The sequence below is a fragment of the Cyprinodon tularosa genome, unplaced genomic scaffold (genome assembly GCF_016077235.1).
Source record: "Cyprinodon tularosa strain WSP-4 unplaced genomic scaffold, ASM1607723v1 ctg1135, whole genome shotgun sequence".
Lineage (NCBI taxonomy): Eukaryota > Metazoa > Chordata > Actinopteri > Cyprinodontiformes > Cyprinodontidae > Cyprinodon > Cyprinodon tularosa.
Window position 1 is genome coordinate 334,313 of NW_024037932.1, and position 8,410 is coordinate 342,722.

The window sequence follows — 8,410 nt, forward strand, 5'->3', positions numbered from 1 at the left end:
ACTGGTCGCCCCACTGACCGCCCCACTGACCCCCCCACTGACCACCCCACTGACCGCCCCACTGACCACCCCACTGACCACCCCACTGGTCGCCCCACTGACCGCCCCACTGACCACCCCACTGACCACCCCACTGGTCGCCCCACTGACCGCCCCACTGACCGCCCCACTGACCACCCCACTGACCGCCCCACTGACCACCCCACTGACCACCCCACTGGTCGCCCCACTGACCGCCCCACTGACCGCCCCACTGACCACCCCACTGACCGCCCCACTGGTCGCCCCACTGGTCGCCCCACTGACCGCCCCACTGACCGCCCCACTGACCACCCCACTGACCGCCCCACTGACCGCCCCACTGACCACCCCACTGGTCGCCCCACTGACCGCCCCACTGACCACCCCACTGGTCGCCCCACTGACCGCCCCACTGACCGCCCCACTGACCACCCCACTGGTCGCCCCACTGGTCGCCCCACTGACCGCCCCACTGACCACCCCACTGACCACCCCACTGACCGCCCCACTGACCACCCCACTGGTCGCCCCACTGACCGCCCCACTGACCGCCCCACTGGCTGTCCCACTGGCCGCCCCACTGACCACCCCACTGGTCGCCCCACTGACCGCCCCACTGACCGCCCCACTGGCTGTCCCACTGGCCGCCCCACTGGCCACCCCACTGGTCGCCCCACTGACCGCCCCACTGACCGCCCCACTGGCTGTCCCACTGGCCGCCCCACTGGCCACCCCACTGGTTGTCCCACTGGTTGTCCCACTGGTTGTCCCACTGGTTGTCCCACTGGCCGCCCCACTGGTTGTCCCACTGGTGGTCCCACTGGCCACCCCACTGGTTGTCCCACTGGCCGCCCCACTGGCCACCCCACTGGTTGTCCCACTGGCCGCCCCACTGGCCACCCCACTGGTTGTCCCACTGGTTGTCCCACTGGTTGTCCCACTGGTTGTCCCACTGGTGGTCCCACTGGCCACCCCACTGGTTGTCCCACTGGTTGTCCCACTGGCCACCCCACTGGTTGTCCCACTGGTTGTCCCACTGGTTGTCCCACTGGTTGTCCCACTGGTTGTCCCACTGGCCTTCCTACTTGCCAAACAATTTAATAGGGTTAAAAAAAAATCCTCAGCTTGAATTTGTTCTTTTATATTTGAATTGTATTTCTATTCTTTATTAATTAGACTCTTTAAAACACCTGAACTTTGCACATAAAGTCTGTTTTTCTGCATCATTTCTAAACATTAAATCAGATGTTAGGATCCAACAAGTACTCAGTACTTAAGTAGCATTCTTTACCAAATACTTTTTATTTTACTTGAGTAGAAAAATGTCAGTGCAGTTATTGGGGTTCTCTACCCGCCATCGATTCCTGCAATATTTATCTATAATCTGCCGTTTTATTTGATCAAACTGCTGGTATATAACCATAACTCTCATGCGCAGTGAATTTATAACCATTTTAACGGCACAGATCTGACCCAGCTGTAGATAAAGTGTCACCGGCTAAATGACAGATAAACCCCGGGGCTAACTTTGACCCAGATGTGACGCCTGTGGAGCGATTTTTAAAGCCGGCGTCCCGGCGGAGCGCCGTCCGCAGCACACTAACACACTTTAAGACACAGTTTGAGCGTCCTGTTATTTCCCGGGTCTGAGCCACGAATACCTCAGCTGCACATCCTGCTTATTACCCGCCCTCCTCACGCCTCCTGGCCGCCCGCCAACACCCCCCCCATCACCTTAGTCTCCATCCTCCCCTTCTAAGCCACTTGTTGTTAGAGTATTTGCACTGAGCAGTAGCATAGAGGAGAGAACAATGCATAGAAGCTGCCATGGGTTGAAATGGAAAATAAAAAGCTATTTTTATAGGAGCAGAGTGAGTTGTGTTCAAAGTGGAACCAAAGAGGCCGCCATGTGTGTGTGTGTGTGTGTGTGTGCTGTAAATGACGTTGTTAAAAGAGGCCTAACCACTGTTTCAGGGTAAACTATCAGTCCATAGACAGATCAACACTTTTCTATTTTTTACTTAGACATTAAATATGTCCTATTTTTTCATCAGAGTACTTAAATATTTGCTAGTTTGGTTCTTGTTAGCTGTTGTTTAGGTCGAAGCACCTGCCATCCCATCCCTGTGCAGTTCATGTAACATATGAAAACGCTTTCCACATATTTTCTTCTCTTATTGTTGGAAAATAAATTTCTTATTACTTGTAATGATGTGTTGTCATCTCTCATTAATACGCACAAATCAGATTAATGCAGGAAATAATGGTTCGACTGCATAAACCGTCCCCAGGAACAAGAAGAGGAACCAATGGTTTGGATTGATGTCATGTTTACATTTTTCACTCATGAAGGGAATCAGACAAATATGCTGCATTAATGGAGACCTGCATAAAACGAAGCCTTTGCTCCTCAGATTTAGACATTTTTTATTGAAATTTACAAATAATATCAATAAACTGGATAGAAAATAAGAATAACAGAGCAGCTTATGTTAACCTTTAATGCTTAAAGCACCGAAAAAGGAGCAAAAATAAAACCTTTAACAATAATTTATTGGGGGAAATAAATAAATACCCTCCAAAAAGTCATTTTTTTCTTAAAATAAGTGCATTTGTTCTTGGATTGAGGAGATAAAAGACACATTCTGCCGATGGAACAAGACAAATTACATTTAAAATAAGAAAAAAGCAATTTCATTGTCTTATTTTAAATGCATATTATCTAATTATATTATTTTAAGAGTAAAAAAACACTCTTTCCATTGGCAAATAACCTCATTTTCTGCTCAAATTAAGGGTAAATACACTTAATTTAAGATATCTTTGCTTATTTCTAGATGGTTTTTCCAGTGATGTGAGACTAACACATCCTCTACCGAACCCCCTTTATTTATAAAGTGCTGCACATCTCTACACTACATCATATATCAACCATATTATATTTTTTTCCAGATATATTTAACCAAAAACTCCAAAATAAGAGAGTTAAGCTAATATAGAAAATAGAAAACCTCCTCCATTGTTAAACACGGTGCAGGATGTGTGATCCTGTGGGATGTTGATCTGACTTTATGGCTTCGATTGAAGCTCAGTTTGCTGATCTGAACACGGCTACAGGGGTCAAGTGCCTCATCTCAGGGTCGCGCTCGTTAGGACTGCAGGGAGGTGTCAGCAATTAGTACCTGAGGAGACCCCCCCCCAATAAATAAAGGAACTATTAGAAAAGAAGAGCAAACCTGTGAGACAATGTGAGCCATGCCACTCTGACACCCGTCAGTCTCTAATTGCTCTTAACTCTAATCCTGGAAGTGCAGCCTGGGGCCAGAGGTGGAGGGAAAACCGACGCCTCCTAATCTGAGGAGACGAGGAGGAGAGGAGGAGACCGAAACACTGATCAGTCGTCCCTTTGGGTGCTTTTCCTTCATGCATCTTATCTGTCTGTGCACAGAGCTTCAGCTTTACCGGAGCAGCATCCAGGTTCTCAGGAGGAACCCAGATGCAAATGAGCTGGAGCTCCACGGCAGTGATATCAGGTGACACGCCAGAGCTGTTTGGTCATGCTGCTCGACATGGCTGGTACACCACCAAACCCAGGAATGCTAATGAACAGAGCCGCGGGGCCTGGCTCTGCAGCACGGGTCGGCTCTGAGTAAACAGAGCTTGGACAGACCTGAGCGGGACTGAATGTGCCGATCCTGCTGATTTATGGCCTGCGAGCGGCAGATATAATTTGTTTCAGGGCAGGGAGAGGCAGTTAATCATCGGGCCCGGCGTTTACAGTATCTAACGCCGTCCTACCTGATGCCTGGAGATGAGGAATTACAGAAGTTTTGGAGGCGACGTTCGGAGGATTCAAAACATTCATGGTGAGTTGGACGAGGTCCCACCGTCCCATGTTTGGTGCTGGAGCTGTTCCTTAAAATGAGCAGCTGGACGCAGACGGAGAACCAATCAACCCACAGAAGCAATAAAATATGAGCATTTATTCAGTGAGTGGAAGTTTTTCTTTATGTTTGTTTCCTGTGGTGAAAACGATGCATCAATATGAGAAGAAAGTTCTGCAAATACAACCTATAGTCTGCACTCACCGGCCACTTTATTAGGTACCCCATGCTAGTAACGGGTTGGACCCCCTTTTGCCTTCAGAACTGCCTCAATTGTTGGTGGCATAGATTCAACAAGGTGCTGGAAGCATTCCTCAGGGAGTTTGGTCCATATTGACATGATGGCATCACACAGTTGCCGCAGATTTGTCGGCTGCACATCCATGATGCGAATCTCCCGTTCCACCACATCCCAAAGATGCTCTATTGGATTGAGATCTGGTGACTGTGGAGGCCATTTGAGTACAGTGAACTCATTGTCATGTTCAAGAACCCAGTCTGAGATGATTCCAGCTTTATGACATGGCGCATTATCCTGCTGAAAGTAGCCATCAGAAGTTGGGTACATTGTGGTCATAAAGGGATGGACATGGTCAGCAACAATACTCAGGTAGGCTGTGGCGTTGCAACGATGCTCAATTGGTACCAAGGGTCCCAAAGAGTGCCAAGAAAATATTCCCCACACCATGACACCACCACCACCAGCCTGAACCGTTGATACAAGGCAGGATGGATCCATGCTTTCATGTTGTAGACGCCAAATTCTGACCCTACCATCCGAATGTCGCAGCAGAAATCCAGACTCATCAGACCAGGCAACGTTTTTCCAATCTTCTATTGTCCAATTTCCATGAGCTTGTGCAAATTGTAGCCTCAGTTTCCTGTTCTTAGCTGAAAGGAGTGGCACCCGGTGTGGTCTTCTGCTGCTGTAGCCCATCTGCCTCAAAGTTCCACGTACTGTGCGTTCAGAGATGCTCTTCTGCCCACCTTGGTTGTAACGGGTGGTTATTTGAGTCACTGTTGCCCTTCTATCAGCTCCAACCAGTCTGGCCATTCTCCTCTGACCTCTGGCATCAACAAGGCATTTCCGCCCACAGAACTGCCGCTCACTGGATGTTTTTTCTTTTTCGGACCATTCTCTGTAAACCCTAGAGATGGTTGTGCGTGAAAATCCCAGTAGATCAGCAGTTTCTGAAATACTCAGACCAGCCCTTCTGGCACCAACAATCATGCCACGTTCAAAGTCACTCAAATCACCTTTCTTCCCCATTCTGATGCTCGCTTTGAACTGCAGGAGATTGTCTTGACCATGTCTACATGCCTAAATGCACTGAGTTGCCGCCATGTGATTGGCTGCTTAGAAATTAAGTGTTAACGAGCAGTTGGACAGGTGTACCTAATAAAGTGGCCGGTGAGTGTATATTCAGAGACGCTCAATAGTTTCAGACCCAGAGGAGGTGAGTTTTACCTGCTAGCTTGGATTTTCCATAGAAAGTACACCTCAGCCTCTGCTATTAACTAAGTGAAGAGTTTTGTTTTCCGTCCCATAGAAAGTTGTCATTGCTCATCTGTTTAGCTGCGTCTTTCCTTTCTACAGAAAGTTCTCCTCCTCAGCATTAGACTGGGATTTATTCTGACTCTGTAGAAAGTGCCACTAGCTCAGTGTTTATGACTTTTACCTGACTGGAAACATTTCCTCTCCTACTGTGCCTCTAACTAAGTAGTTTCTGTTTTTCTTTACTGAAAGTACCCCCCGCTCAGTGCTGGTGTCTCTTCTCTCTTCTAACCCAGATGGAACCACACTAATCTAATCTGATAGAAGGGATCAGTTCCACGCCAGCTCAGAGTTATGGATGCCGCTTGCTGCCTCCTCTGATAGATGAGGTTTTACTGTTTGGACCAAACAGGACTCTGCATACGCGGATATGAATAGACCCATTTGTCTAGCCAGGTACCTGCAGGCAACATTTGTTGTGAATCGGCCCTTTCAGCTTTGTAGGGCAGTTGGAACAAATGATCCGAAGCCTGAGCTTATTTTTGGGAAACCTTAGGGAGGAACGCAGCAGCGCAGTTTCATTAGCGACGGCATGAATGCTGCGTCTGAAACCCGAATCCTCTCCGGTTCCAGCAGGATATCAGGAACGTCGCTCCGGTTCCCATCTATGCTAAAGTCGTCAGGTTGAAAGTGAATCTTGGCATTTTCAGGCCACAGACGGACACTTGAGACCGAAAATGACTTTTCTTCCTGGAAGCATCGTCTCAGACGGGGAAATGTGAAGGAAAAACGTTTGTGGAAGATCATTTTTCACATTCTACCTGACTGAGTTCTATAACTGACTTTTGTTCACAGCTACGGGTGGAGGAAAGCGCCACAGGACAACAGAGATAACATCCCATAATAGAGCGGCATTCACCCTAACGAGCAGCTCTCAGCTGTCCTGGTTAATTCAGACATCTTGCCTCAGGTGGAAACATTTCTATCGCTGATTATTCCAGAGAAAACATTCGATAGAAACACGTTTCAACTCGTCTCTTCATTTGACTTGAATATTTATGGAGAAAAGTTTAGTAGAACAACACAAACTAGATCATGATTGTGAAATAGAGGCAGAAGATGCGTGGATCTCCTCATCTGTCCATCTTTCTGGGTCAGAACCTCAGAAACACCTGAACTATGTTCCTAACAGAGCACTTCGCTCTCAGTCTGCAGGTTTACTAGTGTTTCCTAGAACTTCTAAAAGTGGAATGGGAGGCAGATCTTTTAGTTCTCAGGCTCCTCTCCTGTGGAACCAACTACCAATTTTAGTCCGTGAGGCAGACACCCTGTCTACTTTTAAGGCTAGGCTTAAAACTTTCCTTTTTGATAAAGCTTCTAGTTAGAGTGGCTCAGGTTATCCTGATCTATCTCTATAGTTCTGCTGCTATAGGCTTAGACTGCTGGAGGACATAGGGACCCCTTTTTCCTTTTTCTACGTCTGCTTCTGTCTCCTTGAACCCCAGTGGGCCTCAGCAGATGGCCGCTCACACTGAGCCTGGTTCTGCTGGAGGTTTCTTCCTGTTCAAAGGGAGTTTTTCCTCTCCACTGTCGCTACAAGCATGCTTAGTGTGAGGGATTGTTGAAGAGTCAAGGAGTCGATGCAATCAGCTGGTTTTCCTTAGATAGAAAACTTTGAATCAATCTGACTGGATGATCTGGTGAACTGGAAAGTGACATGATGTGAATTGGAGCTATAGAAATAAACTGAATAGAAAATTGAAACTGACTTTGACGCGGCCATTCTAGTCTTTTATTCATTGTGTTCTTCAGGATGGTTCTCCTGCTGAGACTCTCAGGTTTTCTTAAACTTCTAGATTTTTTTAATCACCTCTTACCAGCGTCCCCTTTTTCCACAGCATGATGCTGCCTCCACCGTGTTTCTCCAGGGAGAAGGTGAGTTCAGGGTCCTGTTCTCTTGTTTTGCAGTTTTACGTGTGGGTCTGAATTGGTTAGATTGGGTCCTACAGAACCAGAACATCTTCCTCCCTCTTTAAACAGAACTTCTTTTGTTTTTCTTCCCTCGGTCGCCATCCAGGCGGGATCTGAGGGTGTTTACCCGACGCACAGATTCTCCCAGCAGAAACCCAAACACGGCGGCGTAGCTGTGAGGGTGTCAGGTAGGCAGAGGCCGTGTTTTGGTGGTTAACCTCCAGCAGATCAGAACCAGCTGCAGGGATTAGGAGGATGAGGCAGGGAGACGTCTGCAGGGCGTCGCCGCTCCTGGCTCTCCTGAGTTTGCAGAGGAATGCCCGGAATGTTCCACAGCACTTATCCTAATATGCACGTTGCTGCTGCAGGTCGGCGCTGCGGGCCTCGCCGTCCTCATCGGCTGCCGGCGGCGAAATGGCAGCAGGGTCTGGAGGGACGCGGCGGGCCGGCAGATCCAGGAGGGAAGGAAGGTTCTGGAAAACGCTCTGAAATGAAGCGGTTTTATGAGGCTCATGCTTCATAAAACCAGACAAGTCTGAACCTTTCTGATGTTCTGGATGAGAGTCTGCAGAGACAGAAGGAAAACCTGCATTATTGGCTTCATGGGATTTATTTCCATCTGACTTTTATGGTTTTATTATTCAGGAAATCTCATATAGAAATAATAAACAGTAAAATTAAACGATAAAAACTTTTATTATTGTTTTCTCACAGAACGAACTTGATCAACAATAAATGTTCAAATTTAAATGATTCTGTATTATTTTCCTATTGAATTTGGAAAAAATCATCTGGACTCTATTGAAGGGAATTAATCCGACTTTATATGAAAAGAAACAGAAATAAGAATGATAAATTGACGGAAGTCTGCTGGGTTTATGTCAGTATTTCATTTATAAAAATAGTGAATTCATTTTCTTAAATTAAAACAGATTGTGTGATATGACCAAACAAAACAAACTTATAAAAAATAGATAAATAAATAAATGAGTCGGGCTGAACTAGGTTTGTTTTCCTTAGATAGAAAACTTAGAAACAA